Genomic DNA, 16,551 nt, shown 5'->3' with positions numbered 1-16,551 from the left:
GGGAAGTTTAACAACAGATCCTCCGTGCTTGGTGAAAACTGGCTGGCAGTAAAATATGTTTTAAGGATCACCCCTACAAACTGCCAGAATAATAGGAGCCATGAAAATGTAGTGGTGTAAAAGTACTTGAAGGTGAAGCTAAAAAAAACCCCAAAGCTTAGCTAACTACATTTGTCCAGCTTGCCTGGTTATAATATTCCTGCTACTGATTCTGGCTGTGCAAATGCTGTTTTGGAAGACAGTGCTGTTACTCCCAGCTGCTTCAATAGAAAGCGCTGTGTTCACAGGGTTAGGAAATTAGATGTCTAACCCAATCTGAAGTTCCTCAAAGCTCCAAGTCACTTGTGAATCACACTGTGAATATTTCTGAAACCACACAGGACAAGGCCTTTGGACTTTCCTTTAAACTTCAATTCAATAACGAATATTAATAATAAAAGAGCTAGAATCTGGTTATTTTTCTGCTCTGTGCAGAAGATTCTGGGAAATTACAAGGACTCCGTGTAAGTTTTAGGGTTTACTTGATTGAAACAGGAGCTCATATCAGAAGCTCTCATTCATATTTGAAGGCTATTTGTGCACATGACATGTGTCTTGCCTGCTTGCTGGCCCATTCCTTACTTAGTGAGACTGAGTACAGCTCCCTAAACTGATGCTGATTTATGTCCAGAAGGAATCTGGTTTGACACATCTCTCTTGGTCAAGTGGACTAGGCAGTTGGGTGAATGGCACTTTATAAGCCTGTTGAAAGCTCAGTTAGAAGCACATGGTGTGCGTAGGCATCAGATCTCACCAGCTGAGCTGGCTTTGCCTGGGGCGGTAATTGGAAGGGAGACATGGAGGAAACACTACATGCTTCAAGACATGATATGGCTGTGAAGCAGTAATTGACCCAAGGTGCGTTTGGCACTGCCCACAAAGCGCTGCTCAGGGTAATTCGGACTTGAAAGGCATGATCAAAGTACTCACAGCTCAAGTTACATTTCATAAAAGAAATGAATGTTAAGAACTTTCTGGCAATACAGCAGCTATGTGCTTGCACAGGAGTTGGATGGAGAAATAATATGTAAGACAGAATCATGCTATGGTGTTTACATAATTTGTCATTTAAAGCTAGCTCCAATGGCTCAGTGAGGATGATATGAAGTCAGCTCCATGTCTTCAGTGGGAGTTTGGCAGTAACCTTGCCGAAGCTTTAACATACTTTTATTTTAGTAAAATAAGTTGATGAAGTTCTGCTCTGCTGCACAGGGCTGGACAGCAGAATTAAGAGAATAATTTAGAAGGCCTGCATTGTTATGCTCGGTGATGGCAGTATTTATGTGAAATAAAAAGTCTCAAAAGAGGTTACAGGAGTTAAATGTCTGCCTTCTAATGAACTCGAGTGGTACCTGGTGCTGGTGGTCCTTAGACTGTTTTGATAACCTCAGAGTCAGCATTTCAGGGAGGATGAAATGTAGAATTCTTTGCCTTGCTGTTCTGGCAGCACTTAAAATCAGTGTAGAAACAGTTGTTCTTAAGAGAAATTGAAATAGTGATATTACACGGATAAGTATTATAATGTGAAAAGAATGACAAGAAAAGAAGAGAATGGCATAGTTTAGGATTGTGATATTGTGAAACATTTACTTAACATTTGAAATGAAGAGGAAAAATTTTAAAAGTCAAGTATTTTTTTTTTTAAAAAAAGACTTTCCTTATGAAGAAAAGCTATCAAAGAAATGAGTCATCAAGAGACTAGGAAAGAGGTTGGGAAACAGATGTTCTTACATTTAGGACAGATGTTTTATGATAACAGTGCTTTGATAGCAGTTACAACAAGAACCTACTCTAATTGAAAAATGTTGTGGTATTTCACAAGAGGAAAAAAGAAAAAGAAAAAAACCCACCACGTTTTAAATGATTGTATGAACACAGATTTTCACACCATTGTTTTATATTGCTTATGTCTCCAGAAGGGCACAGAACAGTAAAATTCTTGTTCAGTGGAAATACAGAATAAGTACCTGTAAACTAGGATAATAAGTTAAGCTCTTACAAAAGGTTTTTGAAAGAGTTAAATGAGAGGTGAAAAAACAAACTGAGACTAAATAAGTGATAATCATCGGCTATGTTGCCAAAAGTTGAAATGATATGTGCTTGATAGTGATAATAATCAATGGGTATGCTGTTGAAAGATGAAATGATAGGTGCTTGGTATCTATAAAATTACTTTAATGGGTATGAGGATAAGAAAACTGTACTGCTCAGAGTGGGGTAGCAAGCATCACTTCTGTCCCAGCCATTCAAAGTCAGTGGAAAGACTCAGAATTTGAGTTTGGGCGCAGCTGCTTAAAAGTTTGGGTTGATGTTTTGTGAAAGTGGTAGAATAAAGAGAAATGTCATCGCTCTTTTTTAATTTTTTTTATTTGTTTTTGCTACCTATTTACAAGGCAGATATAACATTAATTAAAAAGAATGTGTGTGTGTATGTATGTGTGGGGTGGTTCTCATTCATCCTTTTAGCTCCTAGAAAGCTAATGCAATGTAAAAGGGAGAGACTGTTAACTAGTTCAGTCAGGAAAGCATATACAGGCCTTGGAGGTAAGCCACATTTCAACAAGTGGTCCCCTTGAGAACTTCCCTTGGCTCTAAGATAACTTCTTGTCATGAACCTCTGAACTTTTTGGCAGGACAAACCCCTACACACCTAGAAAGCCAGACAGGAAGTTGGTTTCTTCTTAGACAACATATCTCAGAGAAGGGTTCTTATTATAAGAAAGCAGGACAAATGGGTTGCCAGATTCTGTTACTAGGTCAACATCTCTGCTGCTTTCAAACAGCCAAAGAGATATCTTACTTGGGGGCAATTGAAAATAAAGGCTCACAAGATTCTGAAGTCATTTTTTACAAAATTTGAGCCTATGTTTATGTGTGATAGAGTAAGTAATCCATTTTATTTGGGACTACCATGTTAGAACTAGTTGAATAAAGACAGGGGTTGCTTTATTTTTATGTGAAGTGAAAACAAAAGCCATGAAAACAGCAGTTCATATTACCTTTTAAAGCTTCCTTTCCAGCTGCTTATTTTTTTAGTGTCCATTCTTGTAACCAGAGACACTGTAAATATAGTCTAGGGGCGCTTTAACTGTAAGTGGCAAGGCTTAGTTAGTGATTAACTCTTACCTTTGTTGAGGTCAGGAGATCTACTCTGAGGTCTACTCGCTCTACTCCGCGCTGGTGTGGCCTCACCTCAAGTACTGTGTGCAGTTCTGGGCACCACAGTACAAACTGTTGGAGAGTGTCCAGAGGAGGGTGACGAAGATGGTGAAGGGCCTAGAGGGGAAGACGTATAAGGAGCGGCTGAGGTCACTGGGCCTGTCCAGCCTGGAGAAGAGGAGGCTGAGGGGGGACCTCATCGCAGTCTGCAACTTCCTCGCGAGGGGGAGTGGACAGGCAGGTGACCTATTCTCTGTAAACACCAGCGATAGGACCTGCAGGAATGGTGTTAAGCTGAGGCAGGGGAAGTTTAGGCTGGACATCAGGAAGAGGTTCTTCACTGAGAAGGTGGTTGCCCAATGGAACAGGCTCCCCAGGGAAGTAATCACTGCACCAAGCCTGTTGGAGTTTAAGAAGCATTTGGACTGTGTGCTTAGTCACATGGTCTAAAATTTTCAGTAGACCTGTGTGGTGCCAGGAGTTGGACTCAATGATCCCTTCCAACTCGGGATATTCTTTGATTCTATGATTCTATTTCTTTGGTGCTCGTCTGTCAATTATCAGGTAAAATGCTTTCAAATATCAATTTCAAGCAGTTAATTTTTCTAAGAATAACACAGTCTTTAGCAATACCTTTTGGCAATAGCCACCAGCATCCCTCTCATGCTGGGCAATCCCCTATTGTACTCCTTCGTCAAAGCCTAGAATGCCAAACTGAGAGTTGACCTGGACTGAACCTCAGTCATATGGTGTATCTGGGTAGGAATTATCCTGCAGTTATCTTTCGCAGTTGATACCAAAGACTGAAGAATTCCTTACTTCTCATGTGATTTTTTTCCTATTGTCTATTTTATTTTTGTCTTCTGTGATTTTCATTGTTTTCCAACTCACAGGCTAGTGAGGACTCAGCACTGATGGCTTCTTCATTTCTGGGTAGGTGTGAGCATAGGGAAACTGAATGACCAGCTTTGCTTCCCAAACACAATGACAAAGACCAGCAAACTCAGACTAGCCAGAAGTTTTAAGGCATATGAAGCGAATTAATGCTAGAATATTCCAGCAGCAGATCTCACATGTCCCATGGGGTTATCATGGGCTTTCTAATGAACTTTACAGACTCTCCAAGCATTTATCTTTTTTGACTTAGACAATTGTGCCTGTTTTCCAGAAAGCAGCCCTCCAGATTTACATCTAACTAACACAAGGCAGAATTTGACATCTCAATTTTACAATATCCTTTCATTGGTTGTCCTACAGAAACACTGATCTTTGTTATATATAAATATAATTCCTCAATATCTGAAGAAATTTCATGTTAAATGAAATATCCTTTCCCCGAAGCATTAGATTAAATGTACACATCAGAAGAGCTTTATACCCCTTGGATGTTGCAATGCTCATCAAACAGAACAGAGCAGAGGAACAGGAGTCTATTGTAGAATAGAGAAATTAGACACTTATTAAAACCTGGAGTCTGAAGACATAATCTTTTTCCCTGGAAAATCTGTGCCCTCTGTAAACAGATTACAGACTTCATTTTTAATGTAGTTTTTCCTAATTGTTTCCAGGAGTTCTCTGGAAGTCTATTTGGAAGTGACTGATGTTCTACAATTCCTGTTAGTGCCTGATTTCTCTATGCTTTTGTATGCAAATGTAGCAAGACTGAAGGAAGAAAACAATTCATTCAAAGTTGCCAATATGTCTCTAAATGAATTACTCCCCCTGACCTACCATCATTTTCTGTTGGTAGAATAGCAAACTTTGTGGAAGAAGAAGGCTCATTTGGGGTTTACTTCCACAAATATACACCTCCTTGTTGATTCGCATTTGATATAAAATGTACCAGTTAGCACACAGTAACTGGAAACAAATGAAGGAGTTGAAGTATTCTACATTTTGCAACATGTCCAAGATTTCAGAACATGGATTACATTAGTCCAACAATCAAGAACATATTTTTGGTTCTGGAAACTGCTTTTGGATTTCACTTATTAAAAAATAAATAGAAAAGAAAAAAGGCAATCCTATTGTCTAGTCAGAGAAACAGTTTGCCCAAGAAAAGAGTCCCTTAAGCAAAGGAGAAAAGATGTGGAGATACATGCTAGCCTCCAAAGCAAATATTGTTCTCATTTACACTGATGAGAATCCACAGTCATCTCTTGGGTCATTCTGAAGTAGGAGAAAAACTTGGCATAAGCAAGAAAAGGTTATCATGCCCTTGGGCCGCTGACTCACATGGGCTCTGATCTGGGTCCATGTGAACACAAGGGGTGAAATCCTGTGCCACTGAAATCAATGGCAAAATTCCCACTGAATTAATTGGGTAAGGATTTCTCCTCAAATGTCTGGTACAGAGCCCATTAAGTAAGTGCAAAACTTCCCCAAAGGAAAGGCTGCACTTTCCTGTATTTTTTTCTCTCTAACTTCGTTTCTTTGGTTTTCCCAGCATCAGGATTATTTCTATATTAATGAGAAGTCTGTGTGCGCTTCTTGGTAGGATAAAGACTTCAGGTAAGGTTGCCAACATGTGTGCCAAGTACTGCTAAACATGCTGATGACTTGTGGGAGGACACGAGCTTGTAAATCAAAATGCCCCAAGCCGTTTACAAGCTACTATCCAGTCACTGTTGGAGATCATTATCGTGCCTCCGTTGATACACAGCTGGATTTGAAAACTAACATGATTTAATGTACTTTGGTTTATCCTGTTATTGCTGAGCACTGCTAATGACCTTGTAATTTAAACATAATATTCATATTTTTATGAATTTTGACTGAAAATGTTTCCCTCAAAAAAAGGAGATGAGAAATGAAGGCTTTTCATGAATCAGAAAAAAGTTGGGGGAGGTTTGTGTGTTTAATTGAGGAAGAAGAGTATTTATAAAAAAATAAACTAAGTTTTCCTCTGCCTTTCAGGAAGAATGGAGCAGATTTTTAAGTAATAAATCCAAGGTATGTATCCACCAAGGGGACTGCATAACAAGATGGTGTAATAAACAATTTTTGACAGAGGTCAGAAAGGTTACCAGCAGTTTGTGTGACTGAAGAATTTGGATAACAGGATTTAATTTTTACAGTTTAAACTAGATATTGGCTGAGAGGAGGTAAGCATATGCACAGGATTGTGAGAGAAAGGAAAAACAATAAGACCAGAAAAAGTTACTTTAGAAAAAAAATAGGGATGCTACAGTGAAAAAAGAAAAGCAGTGGCAGTGCTATACAGCAGACCGTGAAGACTGAGGATATTCCAAACCAGTAGGTAGTAGAGGAAAGAAGTAAATCTAAGGTTACGTTAAAGACTGAATTAAAAACAAATATTTTATTAGTCCTAATGGCCACTGACAGGAGGCTTGTATAATATTATTCCGGTTGAAAAATTTTTGGAAGTTATCAGGTTTAACAGTTGTGTTTTATTCAGGATAAATGCAAGAAGCAATTATACTCTTTAGGGAGTCAGATAGTTGCAGCAATGGGAAACATCATCCAAAACAAAGGTATATGCAGCACTAGTCAGGAATCTGGCTGGAGGGTTTTCACTCTGAACTGAATTTAAGCATAAAGGACAGGCTATTGCTTTGACAGATTGATGAGGATGTGAGCAGACAAGTCAAAAACACAAAAGATACTAACAACAAAATTCTGAAAGCCAAGAGTGTAACAAGACTGAACACTGGGACTTTAGCTACCAGAAGGAACCTAGCAAAAGTTTTCCATAGGGAAGCTGAAAAATGCTTGGGTCCAGGAACAGCACAACATCATACTTCACAGATAGCTGGAAATTGTCTAAATTGATGCTGGACTCCACAGCCCATCCCCTCTTACACCAGAAACAACATGAAGGGTTTGGCAAATTTCCCCTTTCCTCTGCTGCCTGTATGTATGGGAGCTATGTGCCATGAGAAGGAACTGCTGGCCTCTGATCGGAGGACACACTGTGTATGGTCTGTGCATGTGTGCTCAGGAAGACCATGGTCAGATCCCTGATCTCATGGAGATGGAGCAAAACAATGCTCTGTGAAGTCAGAGCTTTTGCCTAAAGAATCCCTGTGAGAAAGCAGCTCAGAGCCACAGGATCTGCTTCTGCATAAGCATTGTGATGTCCAGGGGAACTCCTGCTGGGCTCAACTCTCTCTCTTCCTTGTCAAAAACTGAGCTACGTGAGGTTTAGGCTTGAGCCCGGACACTGTTGCAAATTGATTTTGTTCTTCTTCGCTGTGCCTTTTACATGCAAGAACTAAATCAGATTTGAACAACAAAAAGGAAGAAAAGAAAAAAAAAAAAAAAAAGCTTTTTGTCTGAATCTACTTATCTTCCAGCACAGCAGGGTATTCATTAGTCAACTTCTCATTTAAATGTGTTAGCTCTCACATCTCTTTTGGAGTGGACCAACTGGTTTCCTCTGGGATAAAACCCAGGTTTGTTTCTTGGAGTAGCTCTTTGCAAAAATCTCTCCCTACAACACATGCGGACAAAATGGCTTAGATTTGCTCCAGTAGCCCTAGGACCTCACACAGTCCCCCAGTGCTAACCCAGCAGATCCTGCACTCCATATTCTCATGTCCTGTTTCAAACATATTTCCTGGGCATTGCATTAAGATGCATTTCTCCAGTGAGCTTGTATAATTTTGGGCACTTGAAACTGGCTCCCCACGGTGCTGCATTAGCAGCATTATCTCAGCGCTCCACATGGAGATCCTGACCACACCTGGCCACAGCATGGAGGGACCAAGGTTGAGCAGCCTGGATGCTTGTCTTGGCATCTTGAAGATCTCCTGTGAGCTGTGGGCATTGCTGGGCTGGTTTGTTCTCTCTCTGGTCTCCCTCCAGTACTGTCACAGTCCATTCTGAACCCCCTGCTCTCACACTACTTGCCTCTTCTTCACTCTTTGTCACCCATCTTTAGTACTTTTAATCTTCATTATTTTTCTTCTAGGTTTTTACCTATCCCAGGTTGACAGTTTGGCTAGGGCTCTGCTAGTGCCTGGTCCTTAAGGAAGATGCCAGAAGTCCTGCATTGCCTGGTCTGCAGGGGAGTACTTCTTCCTGGGGCAGACGTCTTAAGGCATATAGAGGTAATCTTATTGCCTTTGTTTCATTGTTTTCTAAGACGTTATATATATCTTTCTGACACATTCAGGAGAATCATTGAAGCATCTCCTGTAAAATTTTCCTGCTGCAGGATCCCAGTTCTTGACATCAACTATACATTCCTCCTAGGATTGTTCTCTCCAAGGCCTCTTCTGAACACTTTCACAGTAGAAGAAAATTTCAGAAGTGATTGAAAAAAAACTGAGGTGTTTTATAAGTTACTCCTGAAATACTTTGTTGCAGTGATAGTAGAGAAATGCAAATTTGGGTCTCATCCTGCTGGTGCAAACCATTGACTTCTTCATTGACTCCTCTGGAATTGCACCAGGGTTGTGACAGAACAGCCAAGTGTCAGCATCTTTTGGGAAACTGCTGGTCTGTGAAATGAACAAGAAAAATGTCTTCCCCTAAATTAGTGAAGAAATATGACCTAAAGAACACACTGTTTTCTTAGACCCTGAACAACCTTGCCCCTCTGGGTGATTAGGTCAGTGAACTTTTACAAATCGAGCTTATTGAAACCCTGGGCTAGTTTGTGAAACTGGAGATTTGCAGATGCAACAAAGCACTCATGTGTGTATTAGCCATGTAGTTGTTTTTAGTTTTCCTACTCAGGGGATTATGGCTCTCTAATAAACAGGTGAACAATCTGACCAGCCTTCAGCTTAAGAATGATTATAGGTTGGTATACTTCAAAAATTAGGAGACAGCAAGTACAGAAAATGACCACAGAAAGACACACTACAATTTGTGTCTCTTCTTCATATGTCTTGCTAATTTTCATTATTAAAATCATGTAAAATTGCAGTTGAAATTGTTAAGCATGTTTGTGAATTGATTAGGAATCTTTAAGTTTTAAATACACATACTCAATATCCATGATTTCAATTCATCTTTCAGATACAAAATTTTCATCTAGGTTGTGGGTTCAGTATCAGTTAACATCAAGTGCTATTGCTTTCCTGAGCATGTGAAGCTTTGCTGATATAAATTGCTTAAGATTTTAGGGCACATTAAGCCATAGAATTTGTGGCTTTTTTGTGCAGCATCCAAACTACCAAAAATATAGTAGGCACCAGTAACATGGGAAAGCTGATGACTGCATGGTTGAGATCTTGATGAATACTTCTAAAAACAGTGTTAGAGAAGGGACGAAAAAATTAGCAATTGAATTAAGATGCTATGACATAAAAGCCCATGAAGAATTGAATATACTTGAAGGAAAACCGCGTTAAGTCTGGAAGTATGTGTCTGCAACTGAATAAATAGGAAGAGAATCATGTTTAAAACTTTTTGTTTATAATCATGAAGTCTTTGTGTAATTCCATCAAGTCAAGAGTAAACGCTCGCTGTCTGCCCAACAAAACAGCACAAGTTGAGTTTGTAGGATAAACACAAAACAGTAGCATCAGTGAGCCAGCAAACCCTTTCACATGTTGGAGACATGCAGTAGAAGACCACCCACAAAATTCATTGCAGCAGAAGGCAGTTGAACACAGTCCATCCACAAGACTCTTCAGTCCTTTCTCCGTGGCTCTTAGTCCTGAAATAATTCAAATTTGGAAGAGGTGCAGATGACTGGTATCACTAAATGTGTTATTTTAGAGAGCAGCATCATGTGACTATTTAATTTCCTTGTCATTTCCAGTGGTCATCACTGGAGTCTTATTCTTCCATTTTTTTCCCCTGAAATCTCACTTCCATGGGTGTAGCCCTTCAAATTTAGCACAGTCAAACTTGGCTCTACCATGCCAATTTTGTAACCAGCAGCAACTATCTTTTCCAGCTGGTGAAAATGTGTTACCTTTTGCCTCAGGCTGAGAAAATGGCATCCTCTCACACTATATTCTTTTTTTTTTTTTTTTTTTAAATCAATGGTAAATCCATTTTCACCTTCCCAAGAGGATTTCTTCTTGGCTCTCAGTGCAGGAGGATGTGGGATTCCCTCTGCCTTCCTTCAATGTTTATTATTGCTGAGACATGCCATTTTTATTTCTGATGAATATTGTATTTAATACTGTTTAGTAAAATCTGCTTAAAGATCCTAGCTATTTGTAGATTCTACAAACAGAGTTCTTCCAAAACTTTCACCTGGGATAAATTAACCACAGGAAAAAAAAGGTTTGGAATGTAAAAGTAGCAACAGGCATTTTGTCATCATGACTAACAAACAGAAATCCGTCTGGACAGCCACTGGAATTCAAAATATGGATTGTCCCAGCTTTCCTTCTGTACTAAATCTTATGAGAAGTCTTGCACTTCAAATGTAATATCACCAGTCAGCAATGCTACTTAAAAATATCTTCCTTACTTTTTCATTAGGACTAGATCTGGCTGAGGAAGTGTCTGTAGCCCTTCATGAACTGGTTAACTATTAGAGCTGCATCTAAATAGGGGAGAAGGAAACGCTCTGTGGGAGAACTGTAAATAGGGGTGAACAGGAAATTCTTTTTCCAGCTATTAAGAACACATCCACCTCTTGCTAACATTAGGTTCTGCCAAAATAAAATTAATAAAAGTGTTTGAGTTTTGGGCTGGCAGTAAAATGTTGCTGATCTTAGGCCAGTGGCTCTACATGGTCCTGGCTAAAGGAGCTGGGAGCTGCTTAGTAAAGCACAATGCACTTTGCTTCCTCCAACATCACCAGCTCTTTAAAATGAAGTCAACATGGTAAATGATGTTTCTGCATCAGTTCCTTCACCTGTAGTGATCTTCCCAATATGATCTTCAGGGATAATGCATTATCTGCTGCAGTTAGTGGCATCTATACATTTATTTTCAGAGGCTATTGTTCTGAATAAAAAATTGGATAAAGTTAACATCTGTGTAATCTTCTAGAGGAAAAGAAAAGTCAGATTTTGTAGGTAATACTCAAAATCAAAATAACACGCAATTTTATTTAATTTTATTTTTTAACAGAGACAGGATTTTTTTTTTCTGCGTGCTGCATAAACTGATCTCCCATTGAATTCAACTGCCTTTTATGTATAGAAGGTTAATGCAAAGTGCTGGAAATTAATTTTATAGCCATTCTGTGGTACCATCATGATTGCTAGGCAGCAGTTACTCAACAGTATTAGTTTTCCCCTGTTTCTCACAGATGACTGTTAATGCTTGGGACCATAAAATGCTTGATGGTATTCCATTAAGAAACAGTGAGGATCATTAATTTCATTTCACCTTTTGTTGTGAAAATCAGCACACCTTTGAGGGCACCACAAGTATGTGTGTGTATTTTATACACATCTGTGTTCACAGTCACACGTATCCATCTGTTTTCACAACCTTGTGAACACATACTCCTCTAGCTATGAAGGTATATGCATGTGCATCTATGTACCAGCTAGACTTGCTCTCTGCACTTATGGTATTAACTATGCAAATCATCTCATACGTAAATGAAACTCAAGGCATTATTTATCTGCGTCCCTTTGGTGCTTGCTGCATAGTCTGCACTCAGAAAGCAGTATATTCCCTCTGATCTTTTCATGATGGAAATTACTTCAGCTTGACTACTTACAAAGACAGCTGGCTCTTTACTGCTCCCCTGGTCTGAGGCCACAGTTAAGAGCTGACTCCTCACATTTAAAGGTCCCACTCAGCTTGAAACGTCACCTAATTATATGATTTGTATAGTATTTCATGTGGTTTCAAGTGAATGATGTGGACAAAGGCAAATCTCAAGTCCTATGACCAATAATGGGTTCTATTACCCTTGATGGGATAGATTTGTACTGACAATCCCAAGCAGATATGAGAACTGCTGTGATGTTTGCAGCAGGTTTTCTGCCTGAACCAGAGAAACCAAAGCCATCATATTTGTGAAAGGGCAGCAGGGCAGCAGTTGAGTACAAAAGGTTACAAAGAGAGAAATCCCTCTTTTTTTCCTTTTTTTTTTCTTTTTTTTCTTTCTCAACTAGAATATTTTTATGACATTTGCTTAAAAGTGGCAAATAGCAGGCTGTGGCTGTAGGTAGCTAGATGGAGTTGTTTTTGGCTCCCGGGGAACAAAGCCAACACTCAGCTGAGTTGGCAGGCTGTGCAGGCATCAGTGCCAGTCATCTCCCTCCCTTCTTCTCCCTGATGTTTGGCTTTGAGGCTGTCTTGCTGCAGGAGAGGTTTTTCACTTTTGGCTTGGGCAGTGCAGTGGCCTCTCCTAGTTCCCAAGGGGAAACTAGTTATATATAGGTGAATATACATATCCAAAAATGGAGACCCACCTCATGTTTCAGAGTCCCTCTAGTTCCAGGTGAATAGAAAACTCACTGGTAGTCCCCACTAACTGACAACATGATCGTGGACCAGCCTGTTGCTTGATAAAAAAGAAATGAAGAAAATGTTTGAAAACATCCCCCAAAATTGCACGTGGTCTGAAGTCTGAAATGATATTCCTTAGCTAGGACCTTAGAATAAATAATTCCATGGCTTTTGTTCTTTTTTTTGTTGAATGAGATTTTCCCACTATTCTAAGATGATTTAATTTTATTTTGCTTGGCAGTAAGTAGATGGTATTTAATATGTTAATGTTATTAATAATGCTTGGCATGCAGCTAACTCCTTCCATCAGACTCTCATGGCCCTTTGGTGAATGAACGTCTGAAATATTTCCCTGGAACGGCAGGCATTAGCTCAGTGTTGTGCAGACGCTGTGTGGGATCTGGGAACATAACCCTGATTCCCATAACTTGCAGCTAGATTGTAAATTGGATTACATGTTCATGCATAAGAGAAGAAGTAAGAATACCCTTTGTATCCCTCTCTGCACAGTGGTCTCTGAGTGGTGGATAATGATTTATTGCTATTGTAGGAACATAGTAAATTAGTATCCTTCATCTGCCATGTAAAGGGAGAATAAAGAAAGATCTGAGAAGTATAGATGTGCCTCTGTTTACAACACCTTGTAAAACAGCGTATGACACTATTTTCTTGCCTAAAAGTCATTCTCTGACCCTGAGACTGAGGTCCTCCCAATTTCCTGAGAATACAACTCTTCATTGCAATGCATGGTAACTCTGCATGTGTCTCGATCATGGTAAATGTGAAATCCTGTAGCTCACTTCTGGAAGTAAGCAGGGCTGGATCACTTTGCATCTGCAGGGTTTCCAAAGTGGCACCCAGGTCCCTGTGGAAAGATGTGAACTGAAAGCATAAGACTGGTGTTGCTGCTGGTAGTTTGAGTAAAAAAAAAAAAAAATTTAATTATAAGAAAAATTATATATATATATTTAAAAAACAAAAAACAAAAAACATGAAATCATACTTTCTCATTTTCACTAGATAAACTTTTTCCAAAGAGGTGTTAGAATGACCTTTTATTTCTCTGTGGCCAACTGCCTGTTCATTGCATTAAACTCTTCCTTGATTTGAGGTTATCAACAACTGAGACAGAGTTACAAGTCCATCTATGTCCATACTTTGTGCGAGCTCACAGGTATAACCATATTATGTCTCTTCCATTACTTGTCTAAAACCAGCCAGTTGTCTCAATCTATTTCTAAATGTACAAGTGTCTACACTGAGTAAATAAATAGTAATGTAATTACAAGTGGCATATGCATTATGCATTGCTGTCGTCACAACATTTCCTCTCTAGGGTTTTGATGCAGGAGTTACTGAGCTAGACAAACACTTGATCACACCCTCTGCAAATAGGTCAATATATGCACAAAACGGCTGTGTGGGGATGTGGTTGGAGGAATTAAATTTAGACAGGGTTTATCCAGTGATTTAACAATAGCTTAATTTTTCCAGGAATCAAATCTGGTTAAGTCATGTGTAATTTAGGAAGAAGAATAAAGAAATTCATACACAAGGTGGGTCTAAGATAGATATTGTATGTACCTAGAATCTAAATAAAATTGTATATTTTTTTGGTGGAGACATAAAAAACCATAGCTATTTTAAACACCTGTTCTAGGAACTGGGGTTTCTTTTAGTCCCTTCCATATAAGCACTTTTATTTTTTATTGTACTTGCAAAACACTCAAGTGTATCAACATCTGCAATCAGAACATCTCCATGTGAGGTCCTCAGATAGCCAGCCCTTTAAGCTTAACAAAGAGAAACAGCTGCATTGAAGCGCCTTTTGGCTTATATTTGCAACATCATCTTGCATATATCTTGCCAATTGAGAGGAAAAATAATATCACAAATCTTTTGAATTCATTTCAAGTCAGCAACAAGCTACAGATATCTTTAGGTGTCTCCAGTGTGGGTATTTCCACTGTGCCTGACTAGGACGGAGTTCAGGCTGTGATTCATGTCCACCAAATATTGACAACTAATTTAGGATAAGATAAATCGCACTATGAACTCCATCCCCTAGGACACAGTCAAAAGAATCCCACCACTACAGTATGACTAATAGTTTTGGCCTTCGGGTCATTATTTCTTGAATTATTGTTGCTAGGCACCATTATTACCCTTCTATATTATTCATTGTGAAAATATAGAAAGGAGGCTCCTAAAGTTTTACAGACTTCAGTACATGCTTAATTCTATTTAGATTCATTGAAGTAAAGGCTTTGCAGTCTTAAGTTTTATTTAAATTTAATAATTAGTCAGTGTTACAAAACATTTTTCTTATACACTTTTCTTATTTAATTTTATTTTTTCCCCTAAAAGAAAAGACAGTTTTCCTTTGATTCTGTCTTATCCTTTTAGGGTGTGGTCCATGACATTCAATGACACAAGAACATCAACAGGCAATGCATTACATTAAGTACCAATGAAACATGACTGAGTGAGGATTATGGTTCCCCATTTCAAAAGCCTTTTTTAGATTTCCTCCAAGGTTTCTCTGTGTGGCCTGTTGATTCATAAAACTTAAGGGGAGGTTGTGGCAAAACATCTAAATGTAGAAAAAAAAGATAGTTAAAACTGTTAGAATGCATCATTGTGTCTGGAAATATCTTTTCCCCCATGGCCAGTATTTTCTTGTCCATCTTGGAGGTTGGTTTCTCAAGGAATCCTCTGTGCTTGTGTCACTGCAGTATCCTGGGATCAGGACAGCTGGCTTCATGCCAGCAAGGACCTTGCCTTGATGGAAACTACAAAAGTAGTGTTGTCCTTGGTTTTACTTTTTAATTATTATTTCAAAGATAGGGATCTCTTTCATTCTTCACATAGCCACAAAGTGATGTATCCGAAGAGACGTGAAGATAAAGAAGCAAACGAAAATTAAACAAAAGGGTTGTATCATTCATTTGCTTGGAGAAAAGACACAACTATGGACTTGTCTTGGTTTCTATGAGATGGTTATAAAACACAGCTGATGCCCTAGTATTTTATAAGTCCTCTCATTACTTTGCATTGACCCCAGTGAAAAATCCAGCTAAGGTTTTCATAGTCATTTCCCACAAATGCTTCTTATTAACATGTAATCTTTATATGAACTGTTTCCTTTTATTTGAAATTAAAAGTGCAGTATTTTGGCATAGATAATCTTTCTAAGCACTTCATTAAAATGATAGTAAAATTTATGTGATGGGTATACTATTGTTCAAATAGAGACTTTATGGGCCAGTTTAGTGTCACAGTTGAGGAGAATCACATATATAAATCTTCAGCAATCAAATACCTATAAGAACCTCCCCCGCAGGTGCACAGCACTTTTTATTAATAGCACTCATGTCTTACATGTATAAGGAGGTATTGCGACGTTTCCCCATTATTAGAGAAGAAAATAATATAATAATTCACTGGAAATGATGCAAAAATAATGGCTTTGCTTTGTTAATTCTTGTCTGTAAAATTGCTTCAATGAGTATAACAAGGTGGCCAGCTGTTAATAAGGCTGCAATGTTTAATATAAAGATAGAAGTGATGTGTTAATGTGCATTGTCATTCTCACTCACCTTATCTGATGATTTTGACATTGTCTGAAGAAACAGGCAGAGGTAATTTGCTTTCCAGCCCTGCCAAGAACTATATACATGTTGTGCAGAGGCTGAATGTCACCATCATTTCTCCATGGGCTTATCTTGGGCCTGACCCAATGTGTGTTGAGACTAGCTGATTTTTTTAATGATTTTAATGGGAGTTGAATGAGACTTCTTCTTTAGTGAAAAATCATGCAGCATATTAAAGTCTTCTATAAGTACTTCTGTAACACAGGTGATATTAAAAACCTAGAAATGAGTTTCTGGTGTCTACCTTCATACCTTCATAAAAATATTCAGATTTTTTTCTCATACATTAGGATAAGGCTCTGGTTGGGCAAGTATTAGGAAAATTCTCATTTCATATCATAGCCCCCCAACAAAG

At 38.7% G+C, this 16,551-nt stretch overlaps 1 long non-coding RNA gene across 1 annotated transcript in view; it reads left to right on the top strand.

Moving 5' to 3' along the window:
• The first annotated feature begins 5,441 nt into the window (after positions 1-5,441).
• The window catches only part of LOC308188934, a 30,718-nt gene continuing 19,608 nt past the window's right edge, over positions 5,442-16,551 (top strand). The window contains exons 1-3 of the long non-coding RNA XR_013945881.1: positions 5,442-5,709; positions 6,115-6,150; positions 8,132-8,270. This is a non-coding gene — a long non-coding RNA (uncharacterized lncRNA). The remainder of the gene's footprint in view (positions 5,710-6,114; positions 6,151-8,131; positions 8,271-16,551) is intronic.

The sequence above is a fragment of the Anser brachyrhynchus genome, assembly GCF_964034855.1.
Source record: "Anser brachyrhynchus genome assembly, chromosome: 2".
NCBI lineage: Eukaryota > Metazoa > Chordata > Aves > Anseriformes > Anatidae > Anser > Anser brachyrhynchus.
The sequence above is the reverse complement of the archived record's forward strand: the minus strand, read 5'-3'. Positions and strand labels throughout refer to the sequence as shown.